Here is an 18533-nt window from a genome sequence, read left to right on the forward strand (position 1 = left end):
TTAGATGGTGGATGTTTAATCTCAGATAATTCCGTTTACTTTATTATCTCTAGTCTTTTTTCTCCTAAATGTATGTCTTCTTTCTGGAGGATTGAAGTTTCAGAGTTTCAGTAGATTGATGCAACCTTCATGCGTCAGACTGGTCCATCATCTTCCCCACCCCATACACACATATATATATATTTATATATATACACATACATACATATTTCATACTTGAAGAACTATACAAGGGTGAATTGATAACTTGCCTTCCACCCAACTTGAGGTACCTTTGTTCTGTACTTTTTAATCTGTTATATCAGGACCAGTCTGGAAATTCTGTAGCATCAAATACCAACTGAAGCTACCTCAAGTCTCTTAACCCTCTGCCTGGGGAACTTTTTCAGCTGTTAATATTTTTGTAAACCGTGGACAGTGTGTGTGTGTGAGAGCCTCTTATGCTTAGATGCTCCAATCTGATTAGCACCATTGGTTCTCTCTTTGCTAATGGCCAGGTGAACCCTCTCTGCTCTTGATAACTGGAGACCAAGGACAATGGCAGAGTTTGTACCCTGAAAACATCTAGAGACCCTCAAACATCTTGCTGCTCTTTCTAGCTGTCACCTATCTCCAAGGATTTGGAAGGCTTTCCCTCTAGTTTGTGGTAAGAGGGAAAGGGAAAGAATGAAGTAGAAAATGCATTTTTCTTCCAGTAGACATTTCCTCAGTTCTACTGTTTGTACTCTTCCCGCCTGCACATGGAGTCTTTGATTTCCCAGTTTCCTGCAGCATCTCCCCTTTTAGAGGCAGCGGTAAAAAAATCAACACATCTGTAGAGAAGGCTGAGGAAGAGATAAAATAACAGTAATCAGCAAAGCACAAAAATACATTCAGTGTTTCAAAATGTCAATATGTCTGAAAACCATACTTAATAAACTCATTAGAGTGTTCACAAAATTTGGACTTGCTGATTTTTTTAATGTTTATATTCATATTCTTGAGGTTCTAGGTTAAACCAGCCTCTGTGGCATTATTTTTTTTAAATAGCCCTGATCTTGGTGACTTTTGTATATTAGAATGGAATTTCTTGTGTGTATGATAGAAAACACTAACATGAATTCTAATTTTTGTGGTGTTGCCTCTGAGAAATTTTTTGTTGTTGTTATTTGTTCCATCTGAAGAATAGATAAAATTTGCTAAGATGTAATATCTAAACTTATTCACACGGAACTTTTGGGAAATCAACTCTCAGAGGAATTTATGAGCTAGCCGAAATTGTAACTTCAAAAGGAGTCCACTAACTACATGTAGTTATATCTTTCTTTTTCAATGTGATCCAATTAAGAAAAAGAAGCTGAAACAATTTAATGAGTTCACGCTTCACTGAGAATCAGTTGTTTAGGAAATTTGCTTCGTAACCTATTCTTCAGATCAAACCATCTTAATCTGAAGGGTGATTCCTCAATTCCACAGAACTCTAGATTTTGAATAAAATAACTGCTTATTTCTACCCAGTAAAATGTTTAATGGGTTCCCTGTATCTACTTTAAATGTCTCAGAATTTTCTCATTCTTCTTATGAGTTCACTTAGGTGCCTTCTACAGTTGCAAACAGTGTGAGAAGAGCTAGCCAATAGAAACTCCAGCGTCATGAAAAAGTAACAAGTTTAATAAAGGTAATAGAGTTTAGATGTATTGAAACTGTCCACCAAGTTTCAGAAGGGTTGGCAGGCGCATGATTTATCTTGATATAGTTAATGTTCAGCCCTTACCTCCTTGAGGAAAAACTGCCAAGTAACCCAATAAACCATGGACTGCTTACCAGAGGTAGCTTAGAGATTTGCACCTGCAAAGTTACATAAACATTTTAGATAAAAGACAAGAGCTTTAATCCTTTCTGCAGGTTTAGGCCTCCCAATTAGGACACTGGCTTAATGACATTTGACCTGAATGTGTGACTGTTTTGCAATGGGAATATACTCAATCATATGGTAATGGGGTTGGTTCTCAGTTTCGCAGCTGTCACCTTTATTCCAAGGGAGGGAAGAACACAGTTTGCTTTGTAATGCAACACATGGAATGATTCAGGTCACACCATTCTTTAATCCCCCTTGCATGTTCCTGCCTCTGCTTCCTAAGAATTCAAATACGTTTTTTTCACGTGAATCCCAGAGGAGACTGTCGAATGGAATCTCAAATATCGGAGCCGAAAGGGATACCTGTTACTCACACTCCACATATCACTCCCCACTTCGTTCACGGACTGTTGTCTCGTCAGCAGGAGCTGGTCTAATCAACCTCCATCGACTGGGAGACTTCATCAGCAGACTTTTCTTTCTCCTGGTTTGGAGGCTGGAAGTTCCAGAAAAAGGTGATGGCGGCTCAGCGCCTTTGCAGTTGGATGAAAGATGAGAGGGTTCTGCTCTCTCTTCGGCTTCCCATCTTCTCTTCCTCAGGACCTGACGCCCAGCAGAGGGACCCCCACCTCAAGACTTCACCTAAACCTAATGACCTTTCAAAGGCCACACTCCAACACTTATCGCACTGGTTTGGTTGGGGCAGGGGGAGATATTAAGGCCATCATTGTGTGAATTGGGGAATGAGCACGCAAACACTCCATAACAGTCAACCACTGGTTCCTCCAGATGTGAGTTTCTCCAGGAAGTATGCTCTCATTTTGATTTGGGTTGGGTGTAAAAAACTTCACATGAGGAAGGGTGTGTGTTCGCGGGCTTTCCCGGGTGGCTCTGTCTCACCGCCTGCAATTGGTGCTCTGGAGCCGCTGTGTATGGGCTGGTTCAGGATGGCTGTTGGCCAAGGGCTGGCAAAGGAAGAACAAGGACCAAGCTGGTTGCTGATTATTTACTGCTTATTCAATCTTTCGTCTCTCCCATCTCATGCACTATTCCTTTCTAGCTCCTCACTCCTCCATGCCAGCTCTCTGGACTCTTGCCCTCTTCACTAGTCTCTCCCCCTACTTGTCTCTCTCCACCTTGCCCTCTAGGCTACACACAGTCTAGTAGCAAAATCAACATAAGAAAGCCCTTCCTGACTGCCCGCAGGCAAAATACCTTTTAAGGTGTTTTTCTCTTTTCCTCAGTCCAAAAACTCCTTTAACTTTTTTTTTTTTTACTTTTTGGGTCACACCCAGCAATGCACAGGGGTTACTCCTGGCTCTGCAATCAGGAATTACTCCTGGCAGTTCTCAGGGGACCACATGGGATGCTGGAAATCAAACCTGGGTTGGCTGCGTGCAAGGCAAACGCCCTACCCGCTGTGCTATCAATCCAGCCCCGATGATCAACATCTTAATACTAGTTATTTTTGTGTGGACACAGTAAGAGATACATTGAGGCTTGCCAGGCAGCTCTCCTGGCAACATCTTGCCACAGACTCAGACTACAGCACTCAGGCCAGATTAATCATTCCTAACCCTAGGAGGGTCCACAGCATTTGTCCATGACAAAGCTCTTAACTTATAGTTAAGCATTTGGCACTATGGCCAGGCCCTTCTTGATGCCAGGGTAGCACACAACTCACCGCTTGCCCTGGGTCTGTCCCATCCCTCGTAAGGACCCTGCTTTTTGGGGTTCTAGGAAGTAAGGGTAGCTGAGGCTTAGGTCAAGAGAACAGATGCCCAGGAGGAAAATATCATGACCAGGAGAAAATAAAATGACTCCCAGGTTACAAAAGCATAGCATTTGCTACAGTCTTTGCAAAGGACTCAAGGAGAAGAGATAAACAATATTTACAAGTCAACAGAACACAAAGAAAGAAGTTACAAATAAACACGGAGGAATGGGAACACTGTGATGGGAGTAACCCAATAAACCTAAACTACCTGAGGCTATGTTATCCTACAGTTGGGTAGTGTTACCCAGGGAATCCAAAGCACTTGGATCTCTATCTGGTCAAATGCCTTCTATTTTTTTTTAAATTTAATTTTATTATATTGAATCACTGTGAGAAAAAAAAATACAAAGCTTTCAGGTTTAAGTCTCAATCGTACAGTGATTGAACCCTCATCCCTTCACCAGTGCACATGTTCCACCACCAAGAACCCCAATATACCGCCCTCCCACCCAGCCCCCACCTAAGTAGCTAATGATCTTCATTTTATTCTCTATACTTTGAATATATTCAATATTTCAATAGAGAACTCACTATTATTGTTTGGAATTTTCCCCCAACGATCAGGCCTGCTGAAAAGGCATCATTTAACACTTTCTTTTCATTGCTGAGAATGAAGACTCTATGAACTCTTTGGTTTTGGATTTCTGATATTTTAGTTCAGTTCAGTCTAGATGCATTTCTGTAAGAAGCGGCTTTGGGTGCCAAAATGGGTTAGAAGACCTCTTGGATGGTCTTTACGAGCAGAGGGTCTGTTTCAAGAGCAGCAGCTCCGAATCTTATCTGGGCCGAGGGCGTGCCGGTACCGCCCCCTTCCCATGATCGCCTATGAGCTACAGCATTGCAAAGTTCCTACCTCTGGGTCGAAGTCTTAGGGGGTGGCTCTTGCCACGTGGATGGTGCCACCGCCGCCGCCATTTTCCTCACAGAAAAACAGGGTGGAAAGGGAAAATCCCTCCCCAGGCAGCACATAGTCATAGTACAGCTCACAGTCTAGATGCATGTCTGTAAGAAACCGCTCTGGGTGCCAAAATGGGTTAGAAGACCTCTTGGATCATAGTCTTTATGAGCAGAGGGTCTCAGATGCCTTCTAAATGGACCTGTGTGCTTCATTCTAAACCATAGAATGCATGGCCACTTGTATGATTTGCTAAATACCCTACTCATGATCCTTCCACACATACTCCTTCTCTTTCCTGGTACCCGCAGTGGCTTCAGCAGCTCCATGCTGAGAATAGTATGAGTAACAGAACTTTGTAAACTTTGCTTTTTATCGAAAGACATTTCATACTGAGAAAATCCATTTCCTTGATCAAAAGGTTTTTTTTTTTTTAATTTTGCTACAATTTTATGGGTGAATTTTTTTGGAACTGACTACTGATGGAGGGAAAATCAAAGTTGAAAATTTCACATTACTTGCTTCACTTAGAAGAAAAGTGAAAAATAAATATATTGAATTTGCAAAAAATAAAGCTTCTTTAGAACTTTATCTCTGCTTTCATCTGTATGCCACTATAAAAATAATTCCTCTCTTATGCGGATTAGGAAAACAAAACATAGTCACAATTTAACTATACCTATTCCCAATAGTAATTGTTCTCAGTGTGAACTAGCAAGCCAAATATGCACTTTTCACATTTAAAACTTTATGTATCATGTAAATGATACTTAGAGCTTGCACAAAGATTGTTAATAGGTATCACTGTTCTATTTACAATCAGTGTAATGTCAATGGCCCTTACTAATATACTATGTATGTACTTTAAGTCAGCAATAAGGAAAATAAGCATAATATTAGAAGTTTTGTTAAAAATTTCTTTGTGCTAAGTTTATTAGTCACTGAGAAATAATTTTGTGACTGCTGAATCTAATAACAAAAAATTCAGACTTTTGTTTTGTGTTTTTTTTATCTTTTCTAGAAATTTATTTTGATTGAAAAAAAATAGACATAAGTCCATGATGAATTTAGGAGAAACCAAAGAAGTAAAGCTTGCCAGCATATTACAGTGGGGGAAGCAGATGGCTCGCCATAAAGTACTGGGCACCAGATCGATCAGGGTCACCTCTGGGGGCACCAATGGGTAGGACTACATGATAGCCACATATTCACTATAATTGCATGTTGTGACAAGAGAAAATTGTGTGCTTTCTCCTGGGAGGTGGGTTATGATTTATACATAAGAAGAATGAAATTCTTTCTGACCAAATATGGAAACTAATTCAAAGAGAACACTCACCTGAGAAGAACTCAGTTCTGATAGTGTTAGCAGAGAAACAAGGATCCAGGGTACCTGCGTTGAGAACATCATGGTTATATCTAGCGTTGTTGGAGCTCGTCACAGGACAGGTTCCACTGAAGATAGTATTTCTTAACTTGGCGCTCTTGACACGGGTTGAGAGGAGGCAGGGGGGACTGTTTCACATGCTTAAAACTGTTTAGCAGCGTTTCTGACTCTATCACTTAAATTCCTGTAGCGCTCCCTGGCCCAGTTGTGGCAACCAAAAGATATTCTGACAGGGCCAGTGAGCCCTGGGGCATCATTGTCCCTGCGGGGGGGGGGGGGGGTGTCTTGAAGCACCAGTTGTCTGAGTGGTACTGTCGTTTTTGTCATGCAGATGAAGACAGGCTGGTTAATGAAGTAGAACAAGTTTAAGGTCAGGAAACTAAGAAACAGCAGAGATGGGACTTGGACTAGGGCAGTTCTTCAGGATCTAAACATTCTGTTCCAGAGGATTTGAGCTCTACCAAGATTCTCCAGCTAAAGGATGCTAATAGCTTTAGCTCTAAGAGAGAGTAATACACCGATGGTCTCTGTGTGTCCCATTCCAAAATATTAAAGGAAATATCAGTGATTGCACAGTTAGCTTTGCCTTAGGTTGCATGATGGGGTCTTTATAAAGACAGGAATCATCAACTAAAAAATATAATGATGTGCATGATCATGGTAGAATCTAAACTCATAGCATCTGAGAGGTTGTTTTTTAAATCCAAATTTTAATGTTTTACTGCAAAAGAGATGTATTAGTAATTATTAACTTATTATCATCCAGTAGAAATTTAATATACAAATTAAAACTAGTTATAAGTCTAATTGAGCAAAATATGCATCTTGTACCATGAAAGTTAATTAAATATGCAATGAATTCTTACCTTATATGAGAAGATAAGAAATATGATGCAAATGAAGCAATTTTCTATATTTATTTTGTTAAGCTTTCAAAGTATTTGGTAGTGAACAATCAAAGTGACATAAAGTAAACTTTATTTCATACTCACTTCACTTAATTCCCACAAAAAGCACGTGACCTATAAACAGTATGCCTCACAAATGATATGTAAAATGTAAATTCTAAATGTTGCTCATTGACAGAATTTATTTGGATCTCTTCTAGCACCATAGCAAGAGCTGGGATGTGTGTGTGCACGTATGCACACATGCACAAGTGTGTGTTGATATAGCCCTGCCTAGAACTTTTAGAAAGACAAACTAAAAACAGGCACAGCAGTGGGGCCTAAGTCTAGGTGCAAAAAAGGGGCCAGAAGGAGGAGCACGGGTATTAACACTGTAGGGATGAATCCTGATCACATTTTGGAGAAACTGAGTCTTGATTTACATACATATATGTGTATTTATATATTTAAATAATACATATATGTATGTACTTAAATCATGATTCCATAGATGTATATTCTATATTTTATCACTTGTATCATTTGTAGTCCCATTGATCTTTGATTTGCTCGAGCAGGCACCAGCAACATCTCCATTTGTCCTTGTCACAAGCTAGTGTAGCCCAATGATACCTGCTCCCTCCAGGAACAGAAAGAGCCTCAAATCGTTCATTCAGAGATTTGATGAAGAAATCTGACCATCTAGTTGGTGGGTGGCTATGAGGTCTTCTGACGTCCTGTGGAATCCAGTCAGTAATAGCTCTAGTCCAACGGTCGTCTCTGAATCGCATTACATGACCGGCCCATCTGATTTTTGATGCCTTGGCAAACGAGACAGCATCCCTGATTTTTGACCGTCGACAGAGGTCAGAACTCCAGATTCCTTCTCTCACTTGAGTGAGACATGATATTCCCAGCATAGCTCTTTCGATTCCTTTTTGGGATACCCTAATAGCATTCTCATCCTGCTTGCGTAGGGCCCAGGTCTCTGAGGCATATGTTAGTGCAGGAAGAACGGTGGAATCGAAAAGATGTGCCCGAAGTGGGAGGTTCTTCATTCTCTTAACCACCTCTTCGACACTCTTGAAGGCATTCCACGCTGCTCTCTTCCTCCTGCACAGTTCTGGCACCAAGTCATTCCTCATGCTGATTTCTCCACCCAGGTACACATAGCTGCTGCATTCGGAGATGTTCATTCCATTGAGAGCAAATGGAGCTTCGGGGACCAGTTCGTTTTTCATGAACATCGTCTTGTTGAGATTCAGCTGCGATCCAACCTTTCCACACTCGTGGTCGAAGTTGGCCAGCATTTGTGCCGCTTGGCTAATGGTGTTATGAGAACGATGTCATCAGCGAAGCGGAGGTAGTGTAATTGCCACTGATCCCATTTCAACTGTCATTGAATCCAACAACCAATCACAAGGAACTGTGGTACAATCTAATAAGGCTGTGCAGGTCCTTCCCTCTGGTGGGGCCAGTTTGTCCCCCCACAGATGCCAATTTTAACTATGAATTTAAAGCTGTCCACTCACATAGCCTCAGAATTACAGAATCTCAGTCGATTTGGCATCATCCAACATGCCCTTCTTTGGGGTGGTTTTATTTTTAACATGGTAATGAATAGAAAGGAAAGGAAAGGAGAGGTGGAAAAGAACCTCCATTAAATGGTAGGTGGCCCGGGATCCTTAGCAGTATTCTTTTCTTGTACTCTCTCTCCAAAAATATACTATCTGTAGTACTGTAGCACTGTCTTCCCATTGTTCATCGATTTGCTCGAGCAGGTTCTGCCGTGCAGGCGGGATACTCTCAGTGGCTTGCTGGGCTCTCCAAGAGGGATGGAGGAATTAAACCCGGGTCAGCTGCATGCAAGGCAAACACCTTACCCGCTGTGCAACCGTATTATATATAATAATATTTTATTTTTTCCCCAAATTGATAGTATTGAGATTTTATAGTTTGCTCCACTTACCAATGCATTTTTTCTTGAAGACACTGAAAATTTAAGCAGAAAAATACCGTGATTGATTCCAATCATTCTGGACGGATACAAGTTTGAAGTTTCTAGAAATAAAACTTAATTCAGAGAGGAGAGTTGGAAAGCAATGAGATGTGATAAATTTATGAGATTAAGCAGGATCAGTGCGAAAGGTTTGAGATATTGGGAAGGAGGATTTAGGGGATCAGAGGAATGATGTGATAACAGGGTTAGGGAAAGAGAGAAGGTAAAGATAACTACTGAGTCCACACTTTCTTCAATACTGATTTAAAAAATTAAACACAGGGGTAATAAATTGGATTTCAGGTGATTGACAGGGCCAAAAGAAAAATAATTTGTGAACTATTTTTCCCTTGAAATTGAAACCATTTTCATTCCACTTGGGATCAATTCTGTTATTAGTTATAATATGAAACATTAGACTTAAAAGACTGTAATATTATAAATGATGAAATATAAAAGGAAAGCCGGTTCCCTTTTTCTATTTCTTCAATATACTTAAAGTATGCATCATCTTTGCGTATGATTCTTGTGTATGTATTTGCTGTAGAGGATGAACAAATCTTTTTGATTCTTTCTTGTCTCAAGAATGGACCAAAGAGAAAAAAGAGAAAGAGAAATAGTAGGTGAAAGCTTTAGTAGACACAGTCATTCAATTCAAGTAAGCTCTGGCTGGGTGCTGGGTTGGGCCATACCTGGGTCAATTAGGGGCAGCTGAAAAAGTAATGAGAGAACAGATGATCAAATGACTGATGGAATTGCCAAAACAAACTGAAGAAATGAGTCTGGAGGCCTGCAAAGAGGGAGAAAGTAAGTGGCAGAAATGCCTTGCACTCTATACTTGTGTGTGTGTGTGTGTGTGTGTGTGTGTGTGATCTAGTGTTTTTAAGCTATAAAATGATTACGATGATTTGAAATATTTGATTTTTTTACATTATATTTGTAAGACTGTGATCTGTCTTGTAAAAATCTCATATGTTGTTTTCTTGGAAATATTGCCTATCATTTTAATGGTGAAGTATGAGTAATATTTTTATACCTGATAATGAGACTATGCCTCATATCCTTGCTTTACATCTTGATGTCCTGGTGTTTGAAATAAATAAAAATCCAGAAATAGATTTTCTTAAGTTTGAGTTAAAGAAGAAGCAGAAAGATCATATATCAACAATTGTAAGTTTACCTTAAAACTTCTATAGAAAAGGAACGCAAATCTTTAAATTTATATATGGCTTTTTTTAAGTAAATGTAGTTAAGAATTATAAGCATGATTCAAAGAAATACAAAGATCTATTATGCAATGCTAATACATTCTCCACCCAAAATAAGGGACCCTTAATCAGTATCTTTATTGAATAATGAACATTTGCCTGTTTTCTATTCATTTATCCACGCATGTCAGCTTCTACTATGAATTACAGGGGTACAACAATGAACAGTACAAAAAAGACAACAATCTCAATATCAGAAACATATTTTTACCTGTCATGCACAATGCTACAAGGTTTTTTGTTTTATGAATGGAAAGGCATTATTACTAAATAACTGACATGCAATTACTAAAAGTACCTCTTTTTCTGATAATTTCTATGAATGTTACCTAATTTTCATTACTTGTTTGGAGCACCATTAATTTTTTTTGAGTTGCATAATCAGAGAGAGCAGGTAATTCTACTCTTAAGGATTTCAAACAGATTGGAAGTGACTGATTTAAAGAGAATGGAAATAAAGAAAGAAATGTTCATCCTGCAAGTTAAGACCCTTACAAAGAAAACGTCTTCAGTATTTCCTCCATCTGTCATACTTTTTCCTATAAAATTAGCGTCTGAAGAGGTAGACTCACTAAAGGAAAGGAAGCCGAGAACACGCCGAATATCACTGTTTCTTTTCCAAGAAAACTTTCCTTAATATTGCAGAAAGCAGTGCTTTCTAGAAAATGAAAAAATAAAACGCCTAGGGTATGCTTTAAATTTAGCAACTGAACTATATAACATACCGACAAAAGTTGAGATAAATGTGCTGTCACATTCTATAAGAAGTGGCTGATAATAAGTGAGCACATAAAGACATGTTCTTGGAGAAGTAATCCTCTGCAGGCCGAGAGAAAGGGAGTATTGCACCTCTCACATCTTAGTCTGAAGGCAGAGAAGAGGAGCAAATTTATCACTTACTCTAGCCCACATTTGGGATTCAAAGTTGCACAGACAACAAAATGAGCCCAGACTATTGTGACACACATCCTGACACCACTGTGCGGGAAGGGGATAATAGAGAGCTCCCGAGTTTTCAGTGGCTGGCATGACACCTTGGAGAAATGGCATCCTTTCAGCATCTTAGAAGTAAGATGGGGTAGGAAGTGCAGGAAGCACCTGGGATGCTAGCAGCTTGACTTCTAGGAAGACAATGGCATAAGGACATCTTTGGATGACTATGGTGCCAGGAACGAGGGAACTCAGAAAACATCCCGCAACTGCACAGCATGACTGAGGCAGTGTGTGGGACACCAAAGAACAAGAATGTCCTCACACCTGGCCAAAGTGCTTGGTGGGTCTGAAAGCTCCCCAGGTTAAATCCAAAGCAGAATGGCCTTAGGATGATGTAATAATACCTGAGTATGAGAGGTTGCATCAGCAGTCATGATGTTATTCATAATTACCGAGATGTATCTTGATCCCTATAACAATTTAATCTGGCATATTATAGTAACAGATATGTTTCTAATATATATTCTGGTCTAATGTCATTGGAGAAAGTGTACATTTTTCTTTTTTTTTTCTTTTTGGGTCACACCTGGCGATGCTCAGGGGTTACTCCTGGCTCTGCACTCAGGAACCACCCCTGGCGGTGCTCGGGGGACCATATGGGATGCGGGGAATCGAACCCGGGTTGGCCGCGTGCAAGGCAAACGCCCTACCCGCTGTGCTATCACTTCAGCCCCGAAAGTGTACATTTTTGAAGTAACATAATAAGGAGAAAAATTAAACATCAATGTATTATTCCTCTTCTATTCAACACTTCCCATTCAGAAAATAATAAATGCCTCTTGTATTTTGTGCCTTTAAGAAAAAACCTCTATTACACTGAAAACATAGTTTCCCTAATAAACATTTGGGAGATGTAACTAGCAGTAACAAGCTTAAAATAGAAAAGTGAAATAATTAAACAGCTGACTGTAAAAGTTCATTATGTAATTAGTTACATTTTCCATTATCAACTGCTGTTATAAATAGAAAAAAAGTTCTAAACATAAGACAAAAAGACACATTATAAAACATGTAATTTTCTACTTACAACTCAATGTTGGTTAATTCAGATTATGAGATGGGCAATAAAGTGAGAAGTTTTCCAATAAAGTAAACCACTTGACAACAGAAAGTCTTTTTCTAAACAATAGAAGTAGAAAACATAAATTTTCACCTATCACTCATAATTTTTATTAACATAGCCTGAAGATACTATATGACTATAGACACTTAACTAAAGTAAATTTAATTCTAGGGTAAATTAAGAGAGTTGATTGGGATAAATCAGTGTCTTAAGTATGAGTTATCCAAGTTAATGTTCAGTTAATTTTCCGTTTTATAACTGACATGATCTATGTGGCAAAATTTCTTGAAGGCAGGGGCTGGAGTGATAGCACAATGGGTAGGGCATTTGCCTTGCATGCGGCTGACCCGGGTTCGATTCCCAGCATCCCATATGGTCCCCTGAGCACCGCCAGGAGTAATTCCTGAGTGCAGAGCCAGGAGTAACCCCAGAGCATTGCCAGGTGTGACTCAAAAAGAAAAAAAAAATTCTTGAAGGCAAAGTATTCAAACCCAGAGTTTTTATTTTATTCAGGAATATGTATAAACAAGATGCAAAAATACAGTCTTGATGTTGTCACAAATCTTTATTTGTAAAGCTGCTACAAGATAGATACAAGAATATGAATTATCTATTTAATCTCACTGTACCTGGGCTTTTCTTTATATACTCATTCTTGTGCTTATATTTTTCTAAAGAGTTATTTCTGATTTTAAATTTTGCCTTTCTTTGTTTTTTTTTCTTTTGCTTTTTGGGTTACACCCAGCGATGCACAGGGGTTACTCCTGGCTCTCAGAAATTAGCCCTGGCAGTGCTCAGGGGACCATATGGGATGCTGGGAATCAAACCCGGGTTGCAAGGCAAACGCACTATCTGCTGTGCTAGCACAACCGCTCCAGCCCCAAATTTTGCCTTTCTTCTAAGAGGGAAAACATAGTGTACAGGAATATATTTAGATGTAATGTAAAACATTTATATAAAGAAAATATTACCTATGCTATCATTCAATAATGATTGCTTATGCTCATTTTAGGCACATAGGGTGCATATTAAATCTTTTGAATAAAATTAAGAAAATCCAACAAAAGTGAGAAGACTAAGGACATCACCAAAATCTCATCCATCTACAATTGATACGCTGTCTTTGCGTTTACTATGGTGGGTTTGAGACATTCTATGTATCCGTGAGATCTTTTTCTTTCCAGGGTCATTGTTTCAGACCTCTAACTTGAAATTGTGTAAAGCCTCTTGCCTTGGAAGCATTTCTCCCTATTGCAAGAATGAAGCCCCAAGTTTTCAGAACAGTAGGTCCTATTCAGATAGTGTCATTGAAGTTCTCAAGGAGATTTGCATGACTGGAGGAAACTATGACTCAACTATGTCAATTATTATGCGGTGTTTGATAATCTCTTAGACTCACCTGCTTTGCTGCAGGCTCTGAACTCCCCAGTACGTGTTTGATGTCATTGCTTTGTTATTGCTCTTTTTCTATTGTTTTGCTGTTATTTGAGTAATGGGGTCACTTTTTCAGTGTCATGGATTGCACTTGGGAATATGGGGTATATCTATACTGGGTCTCAAAACCCAGAGCTTTTCCATACCATTTATACATTCTACACGGAACTACCACACAGTCTGTTTTCTAGGATCTTAATAGTTTTTTATCTTCTCTTGTGAATGGGAGCTTGCCTGATCAAATCTCTTTTGTCCTTTCAAATAACTGTGCATGTCTCATGCCTATACGTATCAATGAGGTTTACAATTTCCTGACTACAGTTCAGCACCAAAGTCTGGTATGGATTCTTAAAGATTGGAATCTGGACTTGGAAGTCTGAGCTGCAGTTGAAAAAAAATAAGGTCATCTCAACTATCAATGAAAACAATACAGGCAGCCTATTAGTATTTTCTAGAATACAGGGGAAACCATTTGTTTATAGTGATCTCTGAAGACTTCTGTAACTGTGTGACTGCAAAAAAGAAAGACTTTGGAAGACCAAGTGACTATTCCAATCCAATGTCATGGATGAAATAATTGCTTTTTTTTTTTTGCTTTTTTAACCTTTTGGGTCACACCCGGAGATGCACAGTGTACAGGAGTTAGTCCTGGCTCTGACTCAGGAATCACTCCTGGCGGTGCTCAGGGGACCGACCATATGCTGGGAATCAAACCTGGGTGAGCCGAGTGCAAGGCAAATGCACTACCTGCTGTGCTATCACTCTAGCCCCAGAAATGATTGTTATATAGAATTATTTGCTGCTTCTTGTAACAGTATACAGTGGAGAAGTTTGAGTCAGATAACGGCAAGTTTTTGGTAGAGCATTTGATAGCACAGTCATAAATATATTTATTATATTTAATTATATTATACTAATTTTTTTTTTGAAAAATCAGGAATGTGTGGAGTCTAAGACTTGGAAATCAGAAACAAACATTAAAGTAGCTCAAGTAGGTCAAGTTCATTAATGGGTAGTCTTTCTGGACCTAACATGTAGCTGAACTAGCTAAGAAAGAATGAATCTAACAGCTTCAATGGTTGGTTGCTTGAAGTCTGGACTCAAACACTAAATGAGTTTGAAACATCAGAACTTCTTAGCACAACGGAGAGAAAAGAATCCAAAGACTTGTGGAGAGAGGTAAATTGGGATTAATTCACAATTTATAGTAAATTATCACTGTGCAGTCAAATGCTCTACCACTGAGAGCGATAGCACAGCTGGTAAAGCATTTCCTTGAACGCAACCAACCTGGGTTCGATTCCTCCGTCCCTCTCGGAGAGCACAGCAAGCTACCGAGAGTATCCTGCCCACACTGCAGAGCCTGGCAAGCTCCCCATGGAATATTTGATATGCCAAAAACAATAACAACAAGTGTCACAATGGAGATGTTACTGGTGCCCGCTCGAGCAAATCAATGAGCAACGGCATGACAGTGATAGTGACAATGACTGTGCACTAGAAAAGTAAAGTTACCTGGGAATTTTTGGAGCATTATTCGACAATTATTTTGAGATGAAATAGGAAATTGATATCCAACTCTATCCGAACAAAAAAGGAAACTTAAGGAGGTCATTGGAATTTGGGATCAAGTCTTAGGTGCATCCAGTGGAACTACAAAGCCTCTATGGTTATTTTTTCTGCTGCTGAATGCATATTTTATTTTGATAGTTGGTGCCAGAATTCTCTCAAGGGTCCAGGACTAGTGGAAACCATCTACCTGTAAAAATGATAAACAAGATTCAAAACCACATCCCTGTGGATATTGCAAAGATTAATGTGAACATCACAGCATCTAAAGACACCAGGGAACTAAGTCTTATTGCAACCCTCACTTAGTTGAACCATTGGTCGATGAACTTACAGAGTTTGAAGATTGAATAGGTTATTGTAAACTGGAGAAAATTGTCCCTTTAATTGAAGCCACTATGTTTCAAATCAATGATTCTACATTAATTAATAAAATTAGGAGCAATTTCCCTCTTGTATAGAAACAGCAGTATAAATTTAATTACCTTATTTAATTTCCATATTTTCATTATTTGTTCTAATCTATGCAAACTGATTATATCACATTTCTAAAAAAGTTAAAAGCTTTAGGACTGCCTATATTGAGAATAATAGGCTGAAAAAATATCTGATGAGCAGGATGAAGACAATACCTTGCTGAGAAGGAAGAGACAGTTGAAAACCAAATGATAGGGGTCATTCCATTAAAATCAATAAACTGCCTTTTAAGTGAATTTTCACTTGTTGAGATATCAAGCTCAAAGTGCTAAGCATGTTGCTAAACCATTTGCTCTTTATCCCTAAGAAAGAAATGAACTGCTTGGAAGCCTCTTGAGAATTTGGAGTCAGCTTATACTACACTTGAGTACCCGTCTCTTCCACTTATTAAGATTCCTTAAGCTGCCAACTTGTTCGTCTCAGTCTGTCAACTGTATCTTATGGCCCATAGGTCCAGTGAAACTTATATCATCTGTAGGGTAGAAAACAGTGCTATATGGAATCATCTCCCATGAGAGATTTCACTGGGGAGATAGCTAGTGTTGTACTTATAACCTCTTTTCTATATAACTCTTTTTTCTTTTTCAGACACAGCTCCTGGTTTGTTATGAGGTCCTGATGGAGAGCAGTGACCTTGTCATGGGACGTCACATGATCACCTGGCTGTGGAAGGTTATAGTTCCAGACCATGATGACTGCATCTGCACAGAATACACTGAATGGAAATGGAAGCAGCATACTTAGAGGATCAGCTTTAAACAGGCTCAGAAGGCTAATTCATTGCTATATTATATGACTGACTCTCAGTAGACCAACTTTACAGTTGCTACCTCTTTCTCAACTCATGCTGTATCTTCTTTTTTTAATTTAAAAGTTAAATGTATTTGATACTATTATCAAGAAAACACGATTACAATAGTGTTACTGTAAATTCTTTTGCTGTACAAAATTATTATACCTCCACCAACAGGAAGTGCCAAAGATCCTAAACCACTATGGTTATGTGACTTCTAGTTCCCAACTTCTTTCCTTATTCTTCATTCTTTCTCTCCATCACTAGACAACCAGAGTTCTGTTATCAAAGTCTAAGTTATATTGTATCTTTCTGGAGTTTTCTCTGACCAGAAGGCTAAAGAAGAAAATAACTGTTCTGAGTTTTAATTTGTCACAAAATATACTGGCATGAGTCACCTCTGACAGCTGTAGCTTCAGAAGATGCCCTGAGGAAAGATAAACACTTTCAGTGGTATGAACTACAGTCATCCTGTTTTCCATTGTACTTGAGGGGAAATAAAGTTCTCTATCAATACATAAACTGCATCCAACAATTTTATTAAATGGCCAAAGTTTTGAAAGGAATTCTTTGTAGAGAATAGAGGCCCAAGAAGGTAAACAAAAAGAGCTCTTCAAATGCATTGTTTGGCCGTGGTTGTTTCTCACAGATACACACTACAAATATCAATCAGCATGTTTTCCCAAGCTACCTTATTGCTTGCTCTTTGAACCCACAAACAAAATAGCCACAAGGGAGACTGAGTTTATGATCAGGATAAAAACAAACAAGTATGAACTTCCTCCACTCAGAAATTATCTGAGTAAGATTGCTGCTGAATGTGCAACCTTCCCACAGAAGCAAAAACCACTGAACTCCTGATACGGTATTTTCCAGAGCAACTAATGACCCCTCTGATATGAGGTTGACTACGTTGGGATTCATTTAATAAGGAAGGGATGGTATTATGTTCTCACTGGAATACAAATTTCTTCCTGTTATGGATTTGCTTTGCTGGTGCTTCTCCCTGCACCATAGTCCTCAGGTCTATGAGTTCTATTCTGAATACAGTGATAGCAGTTTCACCACTCAAGATAGGGGTATGAGTCTTATTGTAGTAGGAGCTAGCTTGAGAGGAAAATGGAAGACTCTATGAAGGCTCAGTTTTTTGCTGACAGACAGTATCTTCTACAAGCTCAATGGAAAAAATTCACATCTATAAATACAGTAGTGTTCTTAGCAGTATGAAAAACAGGGTCTGAAAAACAAGACATTAAAGTGGATATAATTCTTTTCATTCTTGTCATTAAAGCTACTCTCCAAAAGTAGACTTCCTGTCGCCATTGGGATTTGATAGGCTCTAAGACCTGAAATTCCAAGAAGAAGGCTTTAATTAGTAGAACTCTGATCTGGAACTTCAGATATATACTTATCGCACTGTTTTGTTGTTGTTGTTGTTGTTAGTGAATCACCATGAGATACAGTTACAGACTTACAAACTTTCGTGCTTGCGTTTCAGTCATACAATGTTCGAGTACCCATCCCTCCACCAGTCCTCATTCTCCACCACCAATGATCCCAGTATCCCTCCTACTCCCCCACCCCATCCCCTCACCCCATTCTGCCTCTGTGGCAGGGCATTCCCTTTTGTTCTCTCTCCTTTTGGGTGTTGTGGTTTGCATTAGAGGTACTGAGTGACCATCATGTTCAATCTATAGTCTACTTTCAGCACGCATCTCCGATCCGATCCCGAGCGGGTCCTCCAAACACCCTTTATTTGGTGGTTTCTTCTCTATCTGAGCTGCCTTCAAGGTGCTGAGTAAGTGCAGAGAGTAGATAACAACAAAAAGGTTTCTGAATAAGTGAACAAATCAAAAAATGTTCTGTATCACTGTCACTGTCATCCCATTGCTCATCAATTTGCTTGAATGGGCACCAGTAACATTTCCATGTGAGACTTGTTGTTACTGTTTTTGGCATATCCAATACATCATGGGTAGCTTGCCAGGCTCTGCCGTGTCGGGGAGATACTCTCGGTAGCTTGCTGGGCTCTCTGATAGGGACAGAGGAATCGAACCCAGGTAGGCTGCGTGCAAAGCAAACACTCTACCCACAGCATGTGAGGTCGGCTTCCAAGCTATGGAGCAAACTTTCTGGTACTTATCTCCACTATTA

Source organism: Sorex araneus, chromosome 1 (genome assembly GCF_027595985.1).
Source record: "Sorex araneus isolate mSorAra2 chromosome 1, mSorAra2.pri, whole genome shotgun sequence".
Lineage (NCBI taxonomy): Eukaryota > Metazoa > Chordata > Mammalia > Eulipotyphla > Soricidae > Sorex > Sorex araneus.